Consider the following 16,932-nt stretch of genomic DNA (forward strand, 5'->3'; position numbering starts at 1 on the left):
AGGAAGGCCAGTAAATTGTGAAAGAGCTGTGCAGATATTAATAGCCCCTCTTCCATAATGTCACTTAGTTTTCTAGGGGGATACAAAATATCTGTCTTTTCCTGCCTATCCACTGTCACCCAGACTTAATAATTCAAGATAAGATTGCTATTCTGAATGGAGCCATCAGGTCAAACACTGGAAACTTTTCCACTTCTGGCCCAGGGATGAGGTTGAAAGAGGGTGAGTGAGCACTGCTTGGAAAAGAATGCAGAAATTTGTGCAAGCCTTTCAGCTGCCATCCTGTGATTGGTGGAAAAAGCCACCTGTTTTGATTTTCCAATGAACCAGACTTGCGGATTGTGATAAATGAGGCTGCTTTTCGTCATGACTGGTGTCAGAAGCTTTTATTTTCAGTGCTGGGATGCTGTGCAGGTGACCTTACAGTGAAAGCCCCTTCAGCACAGGGCACAGCAGACGTGTCACTGGTGAGTTTGAGGTGCCTTTGCATTCTATATTCCTATGGCTATTCAAGCCCAGCTCTCTCTGTCTTTGCCCTGCTGACTGATACACGTTCTGTGATGCAAACAAAGTCTAGAAAATCTTCTGTATACCACAAAGACCGTTCCCAATTGTGCATTTCTTGGATCCCTTCCATTGAAGGAGCACCTCTTCCAGAGATAGTGATCCACTGCTGATTGGTGCAGCCAGTGATTTCCCACGTGAAGCTGGTGTGGCTCCTCCATTCCTCTGTACATGGCTGCTCCTGAAGCCTGGCCCTGACTCAGGGAGGCATGCTCAGTCATGTGCACTGCATTTGCAGAGCAAACAGCCAGATATTAAGCTACTTTCCTCAGTGCATGTAAAATTCCCTTCAGAGCCTGAAATTTTGGATCTTTTCCTTGCCTAAATTCTATTTAGCATCTAAGTGAGACATAGATAACAAGCTGGCAGGCTGGAGGTAAAATGACCTTTCTTCCAATGAGTAACAACTGCGTGTGAAGGGAAACAACTGCATGCCAGGGTTTTCCATGGGAACCTGAGTCACAGCCTACTCAAGAAAACATGAAAATGCTTCACCAGGTTTACACCACGTGTGCAGTGCATTTTGATGTGTTCTCGTGATGCAGACCTGAGTGGCAGCTGAAGTCACCGTGGCACTGGAGCCCTGCTGTGGGTGATGCTCTCAGGACCTGCTGCTGAGCTGGCCAAACCCCCTGCAGGCAGCCTCAGCCTGGCTGAGAAATTTGGTTTATTCCAGATGAAAATTCAGCTGGCCCCTGGGTAAAAAATTTGTGAATCTCAGCTTCAGAGTCAGAATAAATCTTAGCGAAAAGAGCCCCTTTAGCCTGTGAGAAGACAGGACCAAGCAGACCATGCTGCTAATGCCTGTCCTCCTGTACCTCTAGCAGAGAGTGCTGCCCTCTCACTCTGCTGAGATAAGTTGGGGAGGTGAATACTCACAGGTATTTTCAAGCTACTTTGGCAAAGCAGAAAAGACAAATCCTTTTGCCCTGTATTTGCACAGCACCTAACACAGCAGAGTCCTGGTGCATTATTGGAGTTGCCAGGGACTTCCACAGCACAAAGAACAAGTACATAATGCATCTGCTACAGAGCTCACAAACCTTTCATGTTATTTATGTACTAATCTGAACAGTGTGGGCCAGATTTTGATCTTGGTTATTCTGGAGTAAATGAGATACGGGTTTGGACTCACATCCGTAAGATCTATAGTCAATCAGTGTTTCTAATGTGCTCATCATGGAAATATCTTGGCATTGTGTGGCTGGCCCACTTCAGTGTGACTAGAATAGCAAAGCATTATATTAAGCAAACAGAACAGTTTGATTTATAGATTTGTGGTAAGAATAGTTCAGTTTTCCAGGGTGTTCAATTTAATTAACGTTCTCCAGGGAAAAAACTGCTATTGTTTCCCTAACCACATGCCTTCCAATACAAAATAAACTCTTGCTGGTGTGTATGTGCTGCTTAATTATCCTAAATGGTTCCTTTTGAAAGTTGTCTATTGACCTGCTTCTACAATTCACAAGTGGAGCATATCCTATTCACTCAAGAGTGTGTCTCTACCTGCACTTAGCAAGAAAGAGATACCAGATGAATTTTAACACTGCTAAAGTGACAAAACAACCTGCTGCATGTGGCATTCCTCAGTGGTGTGTGTGAATAAGGCTGCAAGGGTGCTTTATAGAGCCAAGTAAATTGCAAAAATACCTGTAAGTCCTAAGTCCAGCCACTGTTTGATGGTTGGGGAAAAATCTACAGGAAGGAGCTGGGATGCTACTGGAGCACAAAACAGAAGAGCAGGGACAGTTTATCTGTTTGACCCACTAGGGATCAAATTCTGCTGTTGATATTCACCTTGAGCCACTCCATGGTTTTGATCTGCTGGTCTTCAGAGGGGTGAGCTACAGGAAAAGCAGGTCCTGGGCTCAGGTCACCCCTGGCTGCCAGGGCAGTGTAAATCACACTGCCTTTTGCACCAACACAGTGCCTGACCTGCTGTCTTCATCTTTCAGACTCTTTCACAGTTTTTCAAGAGTGAAAAGAATTCAGAAGAAGAAGAAGAAGATGGTGGAACAATCCTAACTCCATTTTCCCCCCAACATTTAAGTGGAAACAGAGCTGGGCCCAGTGAGTGCAGCAGTGTGGGATGACAGGAGGGTGAGATTTCGTGTAGTTGAGTCAGTAGTGAGAGCTGGCTGCAGCCGGCTCTGACTGAACACAATAAACAATTCCACTTGCAACATGCTGTACTATTTAAGGGCTCAGAGATGCCAGTGGGAGTTTTGCCTGAATAGCAGGCCAATAACAGGTCCTTACTCTCTATCATGTCTCATGAACTATCACAGCCCCACGTGTGCTGCAGAGGCAGATAAGGGAGTGGTGGAGATAAGAGGGGTTGGGGAGGGGCAGGAGGAGCAGAAGGGCTGTGCCACTGCCTCCCCACTTCTGGAGAGAGCCTCCCTCCAGCTGGTGAGCTCCCATCCATGCTGGAGCTGTCTGGAAGATGCTCTGAGGATGGCCAGGGAAACTACACAACCAGGAAGCTATGGAGTAACTCTGCAAAGTAAATGACATGATTGCAACGATTCCCTCTACATTCAGCATCTATTCATCTCTGCTCCATGTCTCCATTAGTTCTGCTTACCAATGACTCCTTCTGTCTAAAAAAGGGACCTAAATTTTAGGGAAAGGATAGAAATAATTTTTTCCGCTGTGCAATGTGCAAGCAATTTACTGAATAGTCTCAGAAATCCAACTACTTTGCTTTCCTCCTGCAGTAATGCTGATTCAAACATAAAGCAGCAGGTTAAAATATATTCATAAGATACTAAAAAAAATGCAACTTGTCAAAACAAGCAGCAGATTTCTCCCTAATATTATGGTATACAGTTTTTATAAGTGTGGAGGCAGCTTTTCTTAGAGGCGTATTTTAGACTCATCTAAATTATATTAAGAGTCAAGGCCCAATTTGGTAACAAGCTGTGAGACATCAAGGGTTCTTTTAATGAAGAATTCACGCTGGAAAAATGCATGTCACAAGACATATGACTGGATGCCTCCATGCTTACTAACCCTTTGCTCCCCATGTACTGATGTACACTGAAGGGTAAGCCCAGAAAACAGGGTTCAGATGAAGTCCTTGACTCCAAATGGCCATTTGGGTCTCTCCATGAGCGCACAGCCCTGCAAAACTAAGCAGCATCAGCAAAGATGCCTGAGGTTTGATTTGAATTTTGCTCTAGTTGAGTGATACTATTTATACCCTGGGCTAATCAGAACCAGGGCTGTTTCATCATTCTAAATGTCAGGAAAAATATATCATGTGCATCAAGGGAGAAATCTTGGCCCCACTGAAGTCAATGGCAAAACTCCCATTGATTTCACTGGGGCCAGGATTTCACCCTGAATAAAAACTCATGTTTCATACACAGTTTAAATGGCAATGGGTTTATCTGTGAGTGGTTTTAAAAATTGTTTTGTAGAAAAATACATTACTGAAATGCAATTAGGCATTTCTTTAGCCTTTACAGAGCAATCAATGTTTTCATGAGCAGTGTAAAGAAATTTAAGAAGAGAAACTCAAGGCTGAAGTTGTATGACATGCAATTGGGCAATTGTTAGAACACATAATTGAGTGTGATTCAATGTCTCCAAACACAGTTTCACTAATAAGCTCTTGGGTTTGCGTCTGGATGATCCAAATGTGAATATTTTTTCCTGCTGGGTGACGTAATAGCTCACCAGGACACCAGTGCAACGGATGTAACATATTTGATTTGATGAGCCTGTTGGACACAAGAAAAAGCTTGCCGTTGTCTCTCTGACTTGCTCTCACACTAATGAAACACAGCCCTGTGGCCTCTGAAGTCCTGCTGGGCTTGAGCAGCTGTCTTTGGTGCTGTCCCCAGCACAGGAGGTGGGCAGAGGGTCACTGTGGGCTTTGAACATCGTTAGAAAGGTTTGGTGAAGTCCTCAGCTCCAGCCTTATTTTAAATCCAAAGATTCTTGTATTTCCTTGCTGGCACGGTAAATGAGCAAAGTGTTAGGATTTGTAAGGTTCTATGTTTGCTGAGACAATTCACAAGAAGGAAAACAGCCTTGTTTTCACTGTCTAATTAGTTCACGGTGCATATTTCTTCAGCTGTGTACTAACCACTTTGAAAAGTATCATGGGATCAAGAAAAAAGCTTTGCATTTCAGTCAAAAAAGGCAGTCAAAAAAGGAGCCAGTGGAAAAAAAAACCCATACACGAACAACATTCAGTGCTTGGAAAGCACCACATCCCCACTTAAAGTGCTTTCAAAAGATATGTTGTACTCAATGAATCTCACTTCTTCTAACCAAAGCCATAAATCTGATGTACAAAATGTTCCCTTATTTTGACTGGATCTATTGAAACTGATTAATTTCTCACAATTTTCTCTGAAAACCACACTGTGGCATCGCTTCAGCACTAACTGCCCATCTCGCACAGACACCATCGGTTCCTGAAATGCTTGGGTTTCCTGTGAGTTTAGAATGGGTCCCTTCCAAGTATTCCCTTTGTCTGATCTTGCTTAAATTACTTGAATGAGCAAAATTATAGCCTTTGATGCTACGTTGCAAAAACATTTAATCAATTTTGTTTTCAGCTTTCCTTTGACTGGTACAAGAAACAAAGCCTGGGAAAATAGGCAAATCATGACTTATGGGTGAGTGGCTAGTCACATTTGGAGCTAATTTCTTTTCCAAATGTTTATACTTCCTAAGAAAAAGTTTCTCCAAAATAATAACTCCTGGAAGAGGCTACAGTAGTGGTCAGAGAAGAGGAAAACAGGACATTTGATGTAGTCACCCTGATTAAGGTCCTGTCCAATTAGCTTTAACAAGACAGGGTTAGAGAATCATCCTAAAATACACTGAGGAGAGGAAAATATTAAGGAACAAAGAAGCCTCTGACCTCAAAGGACAAGAGAAAAGAATTTCAAACCATCTTGATGAATAAGTATAACCGCAGCTTGATGGAGGGACAAAAATGGGATGACTCTGGCTCTGAGGATTGATGCTGAGATTAAAAAAGCAAACAGAAAAATAAATCCTTTCACTTCTAGACCACTGACTTGAACTCATAAACCAGTTAGTCATCATCATCTGATAGTAACTGAGCATGTCCTCTCTGGAACAAACTGGTGGTCTCTACAGGAGCTCTAGGAGGCATATGACAATATTCAAATCAAAGAACAATTTTCTGCTTGGCATTATTGCTGGCCATCTCCATAGGAAGGCCAAAGGAGCAAGCAATTAATAACGGGGGGAATCCCAACAATAGTTTATTACTGTTATTATTATCAGTACTATTATTACTGTTATTAATTCACAAGAGGAAATTATACAGTTGTCTGAGTATGGCAGTAATTATGCAGTTGAATGGGATTACTGCAAAGCAGGGCTGAGATGAGGGATGCAAGCTGTGGTCGGATTAGGAAAGCATCTGTGGCTGCACTGCCTTGGCAAGGGGCAGAACCAAGGCTGTCACTGCCTGAGACTCAAAAGCAGCAGCTTTTATTGCATGAACTGGGTCCTGCTTTTGCAGGCAGGGCTGCAGCTGCTCCCACCCTTCCTGGAGATGCACTGTGGTGGGGAGGAGCAGTGGCACAGGGTCACCCATGGGTTGTGTCCTTCCTCCTGGCTGGCCCCAGAAGTTCAAATCCCTTTTGAGTGAAGATTCCTCCAGAGGATCACTTTCCTCCAGGAAACTGCTGTCAGGCAAAAGCAGGAGTTGCACTGAGGCTGAGCAAACACCCAGCAGTGTGCAGTGCCACAGCACCCTGTCCTGGCCCTGGCTGAAAACACAGCATCCCCTGAGAGCTGCTTTCCCCAGGCCTGCCTTTGCTTTCCTTCTGGATGAGCAGAATGAAACAGTCACAAAGTGCACTCATGATCACTTCACCAATGTTAGCGAAGAGGGTCATCCCCCACTCTGTTCTAAGGGTTAGAACATAACACTTCAGCTTTGCTATGTTGGCCCTAAGGTGGTAATTTTAGTGAGCTTTGTATTCTGTACTGATTTATGGTGGCTAAACTAATGCAATAAAACTTCCAAGACCTTTTTCATGTGCATTATTGATAAAAACACGCAGTAAAAGAAATGTGTAAATCCATCTTTGTGAGCTCTAATACTTGTTGGTGGCATCTGTTTTGCATTTAACAAGATGACTGAAAATGAATGTAACTACAAAAAACTCAAACAGCCAAATGTGTACATATCATTGTGTAAAAACTGCAATTTCACCAATCACTGATAATCAGCCCTGATTTATTTGAACAGACTTTGAGGTTCTGACTCTACTTCTCACCCAGGGCTTCAGTTCAGCAGAGTTTTCCTTAGGCAGGGTCTTCCAGGTCTGACCCAGACATATCCATTTGCAACAACAGCCACTGGAAAGGGTTTAGCACATGGTAATAGCAGAGTGAATCAGAAGAATTGAAGTTTCCATTCAGGCACAATCTCCTGTGCCTTGGCATCCCCTTAGGGCATTTACTAAGTGAGTATGAACATCTTTTGTGCTATCTCATGACAAAATGTCCTGTTTATGGAATGACACCATTTCTGGCTATGGAAAAGTTACCTTTTATCATATATCATGTGTAACGATCACATAAGAGATTAGAAAATGGAGATATGTGGGAAGAAGGGAGTGTGCAGTGGATTATTCAGCACCAGGGAAATACAATGTGCAGGAAAAGAAGAGAGTCTCTGGAGACTGTCTGGGTTGTGAGCATTGATAAGAACAACTGGGATGTGATGCTGAAGCTGCTCTGGTGTTTGTGGTCAGGAAGGGCTTTCAGGGCTTGCTGCACTTCCCATGTATGGGACAGAGCTTTGTATGTGAATGTCACTGGCACACAAATAGGCCAGAACAAGTATAAATTAAATAATCTTTCTCTGTGCATGGTGATGGAATCCTTGCAGGTTCATAAAGATCAAATCCAGCTGGTTATCTCCCCAGATGCAGAGTCTCCCAGAAAAAGAACTGGAGTAGCTCTGATGTAGCAGGTAGGGATCAGATTCTAAACATGGGCAGGTAAGGGCAAGGCAGATATGACTGTGAATGATGGGAGACATCAGCAGCTTTCCAGCATAAACCCACCTAAATGCCCAACAGCATGGGCTGAACATTTTATTGGGACAGTGTCTGGTGAAATATGCACAAAACTGCTGACACTTCATAGTCATGAATAATGTGACAACCATGGCACAGGCGCAACCAGGACAAACTTTCTGCCAAATTTATCATCTCTGGGTGCACGGTGACAAGTGTTCACCCATCTCAAAACAAAGGTAGGAATCCTGGGCCAGTGGCTGAGACATCCATTTAGGATGTGCCCCTCAGTCATTCTCCAGCTATTCCAGCAGCTTTTCCTAATGTTGCTTCTTTCCAGTTCTGCCTAATTTACAAATCCACAGCTGTATGGCTGAGGAATGTAATAGGGTTAGATCGTTGGGAATTTTGGACCTGCAGGCTTCAATGAGCCTTGGGGGAGTTATCTAGGCTCGGAAGACATCCATCAGGTCCTTATTCCAAAGAAACCCTCCACCATCTCCCTCATTCCACACGCCCTGAAGCCAGTGGGAGTCCTACCAGATAATTCAATAGAAATCAGCCCAGGACTCACCTAAAAACACACCTGTTCCTTACAGCATAAGGTGATAAGCTGCAAAAGGCTTGGTTTTTAATTGGACACTTAATACCAGCTTTGGCAGGTGATTAAACTGTGATTTACTTCCAAGGGAGATAAGAAGTAAATTTCTAAGGAATTCTGGAGCGATGGTTTAACAGCACGGTAATTATACAGAGACTCTTCTTTGGAAGAACCGGGCAAGTTAAGGGAGAACCAGACATAAATAAGTGAGTTATTTTTCTTCCTACACTCAGAAGACACAGGAGATTAGAAAATGACCAAAAAAAAAAAAAAATAGAGCAGTGTTTAAGTAGTTTGAAAATAAGGGATTGTGAGTGGACACAAAAGCTGCCCAAGAAATGTTTAATAAGGAGCCAACAAGGAATGTATTTCCACTCCAACTGAAACAGAAGTGGCCAGTGCTATCAGAACATCAATGTATACAAATCAAACAATACAGCTTAACTAGCTCCCATGGGTAAAATAAAGAGGCATGAAGTAGGGATTTGTCAGTCATTGAGACCTTTATTAATAACAACTGCAGTTTAAGGAGCATGGGTTCTGGTACTTGCAAACAAGAAGCAGCAGCACTCAAACAAGGAAGCCAACATTTCATTGCATGTAAAGGAAGAGCATAATTCAGATGGAAAAAAGAATTTTTTTTTGAAAACAAATTAAGCTATATGACTGCAATAAAGTCTGGGATAATAATAAAGCATTTTTGTGTTTTGCATTGTAGAAATACCATATTCTTAATTATTGTATTAGAATTGTCTGACTAGTATTGGGACAAATATGCAATGAATAAAAAGAGCAACTGTTCAGAATGGTCAAACAATGAGGTTCATCTCCCACATTCATCTGGTTTCACAGCAATTTTTAAAATTTTCCCAAGGACATATTAAAATAGTTTTTCACCTTCAGGCTTCTATTTGACAGGGGAAGATTACTTCAGGCCTCTTGTGGTGATGCTAACCATAGTCCTCTATGCAGAAGGCTTTTCAAGCACTTGGGTGTGGATAACTGTGAATGGGAGCAAATTGTTTCTCCTCAGCACCCAGGCATGAACTGTACTGCTGAGGGTATACCCAAAAGTGGCTGAATGTGGCTACTATTTTTGGCTAGACTATCTCCACTGAACCTTTCCTTTCCTCTGGTTTGCTTGTGTCCCCACAAATCTGACATGAAAGATCAGCTTCGGGGGACAGTCCTGCCCCTTCAGCACCGCATAACCCTGGGAATGGGAGACAGGGGCCTTGTAGAGCCCATCCTCTCAGTGCACCAGAGCTCACAGGCTCACAGTAAAAAACTCCCATCAGTCTGTGACACCCCTGTACCCCTTACAGCAATTCCTTTGTCCCCTTGTGGTCTGACTGGTTTAATGGCAGTTGGACCATGCCTGCTGTGTTTTTTTGCAATTGTTCTCCATTGCAAACACAGGTGTTTGCTGGGGCTATAAAGTACACTCAGCCCCAGACACAACTCAAAGGGGGGTTTGTACCTGTCTCCTGGTAATTCTAAGTTAACAATTTTTCACCTGAAAAATAAATATGTCCCCTTTGTCCTTTCCTCAGGAATACTGAAGAGAAAAGGACTGCATCCTGTTTTGTGTAACTAGGTCAAAAGCTGCAGTAATTATATAATAATGGCTTGGAAAGGCAGTATTTCAGGACAAGGTGTTTCAAGCCAACAACTTCAGTCATAAGAATGACAATGGTATTTATTGCAGGAAATCCCTTGCAAGAAAAATATCTGCCTATTACAGACAGCAATAAAGTAAAAATTTTGCCTTGAGCATATTTCTTCCTAAGGCAGAACAGTAAATATCTGAGCTGTAGAAACATTAAAATACCTGTAACTAGTAAGAATTTACAGTTCTACAAAAAACGTTGTCAACAATGTGTGTAGGTGCTTTAGAGATAAGTAGGCATTTACCAAAGATTTATGGATTGCTATGTTCTGTGACATCATAAAATGTGGGGAATCTGAGTGCACGACTATTTGGTGGTCAGCAAAAGACTCTTCTTAGACCATTAGGCTCTGCCATACATCATTCCTAAGGTTATTTCCTTGATAGGTCTTGGAAAAGGTGTTGTATATCACAAATAGTCTATGACCTCAGGAGCCAGGCTGGGAGCACCTTTTACTCCATTAGCAGTTGAAGTTAATGCCATTTACTTTTTTACAAAGAAAATCATTACCTTGAGGTTTTAAATGTTTTTTTTCCAGATTGAAGCCGTGAGCTCAACTTTAGGATGATGTTGATGTTTGTAATCAACCTTATTTCTGAGTTTGATGATGCCTCATGCACTCATTAAATGTGATTTTCTTGTGTAGTTGTACCACACATGGAAAGCAAATTAAGTTATATATCTTCATTTAAATTAGTTTGGAAGGAAAATCAGTCACACTCACTGCTGCTTTTGTGCAGTTTGCTTCTACTCTCACTGGCACTTCATTTGGTGAAGTCAAGGAATTTATCTCTAACTTTCACAGCTATGTAACAGACAATGATATTAAATGGGATACACGAGGGACACTGGTATTATGGAGCTCATTTTAGCTGCTTTTATATATTGCATTGCCTTGAAAACAAATTAGAATCTTCAGTCTAAGACCAGAAAGGCCAGGAAGAGCAGAGGAAATTTTACAGACTAAGTACAGCAAGGTATTTGGGATGTGTATCACTGGAGGTGATCTCTCCATTCATAAATTGCTTGGTGTTCCCCATTCTTCCCCTCCTTTCCCTTTTTCATTCCCAAAGGACCTGGCCTGGGTGTACCTGCCATCTTGCAAAGGTCAAGCGGGAACTGGGACATGGTTCTCCTGGTGGAAACATGACCAGGACAGATGGCCTGGGAGCCTTGCCCTGTGCAGGATGATGGGACAGGGAAGATCACAGAAGCACAGAATATTAGAATGGCAGGGTTGGAAGGGGTCTCTAAAGGTCACCTAGTCCAACCCCCTGCAAAGAACTGGGACATCTTCAACTAGATCAGGTTGCTCAGAGCCCCATCAAGCCTGGCTTTGGATGTTCCTAGGGAAGAGACATCTGCCACCTTTCTGGACAAGATGCTCCAGTGTTTTGTCACCCTCATGGTAAAACACTTCTTCCTTATATCTAATTTAAATTGACCCTCTCTTATTTCAAAACCGTCACTCCTTGTCCTTTTCCAATAACCCCTGCTGAAAAGCTTGTCCTCTGTAGGTCCTGGAAGGTGCTCTAAGGTCTCTCGGTGGCCTTCCCTGCTGCAGATGAACAACCCCAACTCTCTCAGCCTTTCCTCCCAGGAGAAGTGTTCAATTCCTCTGACCATCTCTGTGGTTCTCCTCTTGACCTGCTCCAACAGGTCCATGTCTTTCCTGTGCTGAGGACCCCAGAACTGGGCACAGAACTCCAGGTGGAGTCTTGCTGAAGTAGGTTAGATAAGCAGAATCCTCTCCCTCAGCCTCACCCTAGAAATTTAGAGATAAGATCAAAAAGAAATGGAAAGCGAAGTTACTGGAAAGACCAATCTGTGCCAAGATTTCTGTGTGTTCTCTCTCTTCTTTTCATGGGACATCAGGGGCAAAAGAAATGTCTTTATTGCTGGAAAACACATGAAAAATGAAGCAGCAGAGGCACAGGGGGATTGCAGCAACCAAGGAGAATGGAGGGCTTTGCATATCCAGAATGAAGCTGCTGGGAAGGAGCTGCAAGGGGATTATGCAAATCCCTGATTGGGTGAGCAGGGGCTGATTGCCAGAGCAGGGCATGCACACACTGCCTGTACCTGGGTAGTGATTATGCAAATTACACCCCCCCAGCCAGGGTCCAGGGCCATTGGCAAAATGAGAAAAACTCTGGTTACGCATCAGTAAATGCGCAGCGTTCAGCGCTCAGCCCAGCCCACAGGCAGTGCAGAACAAACACAAACACTCAGCCCTGCCTCCCCTCTCCCTGGGATCCACCGGGGTGCCAACAGATCCCCACTGGGTAAATGTGGGTGTCCGTTTCCATTTTCTGTGGGTCAGCCATCAAAAGGTTAGAAAATAGAAGCTCAGATGAAAACTTCTCCATGTTGCCCACAGTTCTCTGATGGGAGGAAAATTCTGTTGTTTGTCCAAGGAGGGATGCACCTGCACAGTGGATGGGCTCAGGCCTTAGTTTTGCACTATGCATGGGAAAGATCTGGAGGGATGTGAGATGTAATTAAAAGATCAGATATTTAATACCTATTCTATGTTCTTCAGGGGTTTAATGGTATCTAAATTTGCAAGAAGATAAAGACATTGCCCTGCTGTACTTACAATATGATTTTAATGTTCAGAAGTTTTTTTTTATTCTTTCTTATTCCAGTGTGTACAACAGTGTGCCTGTATGTGTGCAATCCAGCATCAGTTCTCAAATGCAGCATAATATCTCAATATAATTTAATTTAGTTCTGAACAGCCTTTTATGTTTTCAGGAGCTTCTCACAAAAGGAATCTCATTCCCATGAACACCTAAGCCTGAAACACCTCTATAATTCTCACTGCAGAATGTTGGAAAGACATGACTCAGAAATCCAGGAAAATACACTAATTATATCATAGAATTAATTGCATTCTGCAGTTTTCATGGCTTACTGTTAGATGGATGATTCAGATTTTGAGGTGATTGGGCCAGTTTAAAAACAGAATATAACTGACTAATAGCTGGACATGTCAGAAGAAAGGAAGAAAATTGTCCATCTCATCCTGTGGCACAATATAAGAGCTCACTGAACTGGCTGACAACAAAAAGTTTATTAGCATGTCAGGATTACGAGCAAATTTCTTGGTAAAGCCCATGTCAGTGAGGAAGAGAGTGAAAAAAAGGTCCACAAAGTTTTCCACACTGAATTCTCTCCCTAATTATTCCCCTGGGTGAGCAGAATCTGCTTCTGTGTACAACAGGTTATTGGTGATATGGGCAAATGGTAGTCCCAGGGGACCAATTAATTTTAACAGAGGCTCCTCTGAAAATCAGGGAATGAGGCCAAATATTATTCCAGAGAAAATCAGGTGAGTGTTTACATCTGGGGAAAAAGAAAGAGGAAATATATAAACATATGAGACATGAGGGAGACCTAAGTGTGGTCTGCAGGCAGGACAGGTTGCACAAGCCTGGCTGGGGAAAGCCCAAGTACCTTCAGTCATAATTCAGTTATTATAATTCACCATATTCACTCTCAAAATTAACTGCCCGCTGCCAAAACGTAGATTTTGGAAACCCAAGCTGTGGGCAGTTATTCCCAGTCTCCACAGGCTGTGGCTGGTGATACAAAATGGGGAGCTGAGGAGAGTGGAAGCTGACAGGAGATTTTTTCCGATTAACACTCTGCTCTCTTTTTAATAAGCTAAGAAACATTTGAAGAGTAATAAATTGCAATAACTGATAACTCCTACACTATTTCTAGACCACTTTTATGGGTCTAGAACAAATATTACTTAAATAAGTTGCATCTGTCATGTCAGCAGCTTGGTCTGTACCTGCTGGGCTGCAAAGCTGTGTAAGCAGCAGCTTTCAATGAAGTATTGATTCTTGTCAGTTTGCAAAGGAGAAAATAGAGAATGTCAGCCCTGCTACAAGAGAGACATCATGGAAAGAGGAGAAGATCACAGAAGGGCTGAGCTGTGCTGCAGAGTCCTCCCCTCTGGCTGAACTGCAGCTCCTGTCCCCCTCCTGCCAGCAATGAATGAAATTTGTGATGAGTCAGTGCTGCTTCCTCACCTGTGCAATAATTTCTACTCTGGAGCACCACAGACAAGGGCTGCTGGGGATCTCTGCTCAGCCCCTCGTGGGCAGGTGTCCCAGCCACACAAACCACGGTGACAATTGACATTAATTGGCACCCTTGTTGCAGTCTCCAAGGAGAGGCTAAAGATTTAATGGGCATTGAGAGTGAATTATTGCCACACGCCTCAAGGTGGTCCCTCCAGGGCTGTGCTTGGGCAGGCCAGAGCCAGACTCCTGAGCTGCCACCTCTGGTGATGGATTTGCTTCACTAATATTTTTAAAGGATAAAGACAAAAGGGAGAAACGAGAAGCTTAGAGTAGCAGGGAAAATAAAAGAATAGCATGTTATTTCTCAAAGGCATCTTGGAACAGAAGCAAGTACTTTTTCTTGGATAATTGTGAGGTCAAATGGGTGAATTTCTTTATGTAAACTGGTGACTCTTCACGGATGCAACCACTTCATATGAGCAAATAACTTCATACTGATGCTGCCTCTTTTTGAGAGATGAATGATTTCACCATCTACTTATAGATGAAACACAGATTTTGTTATCACCTTAAGTAGGCAAATGTTAAATACCTATACTATTTTCAGATGAAACATGTTTAAAAACAAAGTAAAAAAAATCCATAAAGGAACAGTTTATTTCTGAAATTCCCTGGCTTCTTTTTGTTTGCATTTATCATGCTTTATCCTAAGTGTGAATAACAGACATTTTTTTGGGCTGCAGGATTTTAAAAATAATAAAAGAATGCTTTGGGAATGTGCCACCTCTTCATAGTTATAACTCAGCAGCTCAGGAGGCAAGATTTCCCAGCGCTAACTTCTCTCATGTTGGCTACTATCTCTAAGTCTGAAACAATTTATTTTCAGGTTGACTATAAAAAACAAGACATCACATAATTGTCTGACCATAAAATATGTAAAGTATTGCACTACTGGGGCTCATTAGCAAAAGCATAGATGCTTTTTAGTAATCCATAAGGTGATACTTTTTAATGAATGCTGCAAATTATTCTACTGACTACCTAAAGATTAATAATAGATATGTCTGCTGCAACAAACAAGCTGCAAATCTCTGGAGAGAACTAGAGAAAGTGGATAATAATTAGAATAAGAGCACGACAGCTATTCTTATATTCATAGTTTTGATCCTATCAGCTAAATGGTGGCTGTGGTTTGTGTTGTGTCTGCCGTAAACAGATTCCTCTTGGAGTGGGATCCTACACTAAGAACACTGCACACAGCTTGGCTTGTGGATAGGAAGAGAGGGATTTTAGCTCAGAGTCAGGGTTTAACGCTGCCCAAATTCAGGAGAGTTAAACATCTTTACAAGACCTGAAAGCTTACAGTTTAATTATCTCTAAGGATGATGTCCATCTTTTTACTAGGAGACTGAAAACAGGCACTGTATTTAGCTAACTTCATTCTGCACAGTGGACAAGACTCTCGCAGGTTTTATTTTAGTGCAGTCTCTCCCTTATTGCAGTATGTGGAAGTCTGCAAAGGAGATATAGAGGATGACTAGAGTGTTGAGATGTAATATCCAATATATCTAGTCATGTGAATTATTAAAAATTGAGCAAATATCTCTGTGGTAAACAGCGCACCTCCAAAGCCCCTGTGTCACACCTCTGAAAGTTTGTCTGTCTGAGAGTCACAGCATACTGTTGGTTTACCTGTGCTGTTGCCCAGGCTTTGGAGGATGGTGGGCAGTGCCTCATTCCCACTCCCTCTGGGAACAGAGCTCACTATGCCAGAGACAGCCCAGTGTCCCTTTTGACTGGGTCTGTGTATCAGCAGGAGAATAAATGGGTCTAAAAGAGCTTATATGGGTTACTGAGGTCCCTATAATTGCACCCAGCTGTGTGTTCCTATTTCCATATCAGGTGAAATGTCTCAATGATCCTAAAAATGAAAGCCCCAGAGAGAGAAATGCCAGGACATCGCAGTGGATCCTGCCAGTGAATCTCACCCAGTGTAACCAAACTGGCTTCTCTGGGTGTAGTGGGCACAAGGCTGTGCTTATTGCTTAGAAATGCTTTGTTATGGTGCATCATCTCTGACCTAGGCTTGCTCTAAAGCTCTCAAAATCCATGGGAATGCTCTCAACAGACTTCTTTAAAGCTTGGATCAGTTTTATTCCCTGGCAAAAGAAGGCCTGGCAGTCCTCGAACCCTCATGAATCCTGCCAAATGGCATGTGACTCTGCCAAAACCTATGGTGGTTTCTGGAGAGGAGGAAATTCTCCACAAAGAGAAACCTCACAAAGTTTTTTTGCCTTCAAATGAGAGAAGGTGAATGTTACAAGACTCCTGAGATGCCTCCTGTTGTTCCACCTGCACTTCAGCAGTGATTAAAAAATACTCTGTCCACAGTAACCCAGCACAGCACAATGATCTCAAACTGTAGATAAAATTGTTCAGAGACAATGATTCATGGCTGGCCTGGTATGCAGAACAAGCAGAAAGGCAATTTAATTTGAAGATGTAAGCACACACCAGTCCCTGCACAGTACCCTGCCAAATTGGAGAAGTTCTCCATTAGTTTCTGCCTATATTAAAAAGAATTCCCAGAGGGTCCTGTTTAAACAATGTCCAAATAAATACTTTCCTGATCATTTCATAAATTGCTATAGCACCTCAGGAAACTCAGTGAGCACCCTCATGGCTGTCAGTTTGGAAATGAATGGTGTAATTGTTATAACAGTGTTGGGCTGGTCTTTCTGTACTTGGAGCTCTCACTGGTCAAAAGATGTGTCTTCCACAGGTGTGACTGACTTTTCAGTGACTTGACTGCTCCCTGAAAAGCAGCTGTGGAGTCTGAGGCCATGATAAATTAATTTTTAGGTAGCCTGACCTCCTGGATGCAGCCCTGAGGTCTTCACAAAGACCTGCCACCGTCCTGCTGCATCACCTGAAATACATCTTACCCCATCCTCCACAGCCCGGTTTCTCCATCTGTTAAATTAGAGCATGAGATGTAGATTCCCACTGAAAAAAAGAGTCTGAAGTCTGTATCT

General features: G+C 42.7%; 1 long non-coding RNA gene across 1 annotated transcript; it reads left to right on the plus strand.

Moving 5' to 3' along the window:
• Positions 1-7,359: 7,359 nt before the first annotated feature.
• LOC137478354 (uncharacterized) lies at positions 7,360-12,481 on the plus strand. The gene is made up of 3 exons (XR_011001523.1): positions 7,360-10,332; positions 11,736-11,893; positions 12,403-12,481. It is a non-coding gene; the product is annotated as an uncharacterized lncRNA (long non-coding RNA).
• Positions 12,482-16,932: the final 4,451 nt, after the last annotated feature.

Source organism: Anomalospiza imberbis, chromosome 8, assembly GCF_031753505.1.
Source record: "Anomalospiza imberbis isolate Cuckoo-Finch-1a 21T00152 chromosome 8, ASM3175350v1, whole genome shotgun sequence".
In the NCBI taxonomy this organism is placed as follows: Eukaryota; Metazoa; Chordata; class Aves; order Passeriformes; family Viduidae; genus Anomalospiza; species Anomalospiza imberbis.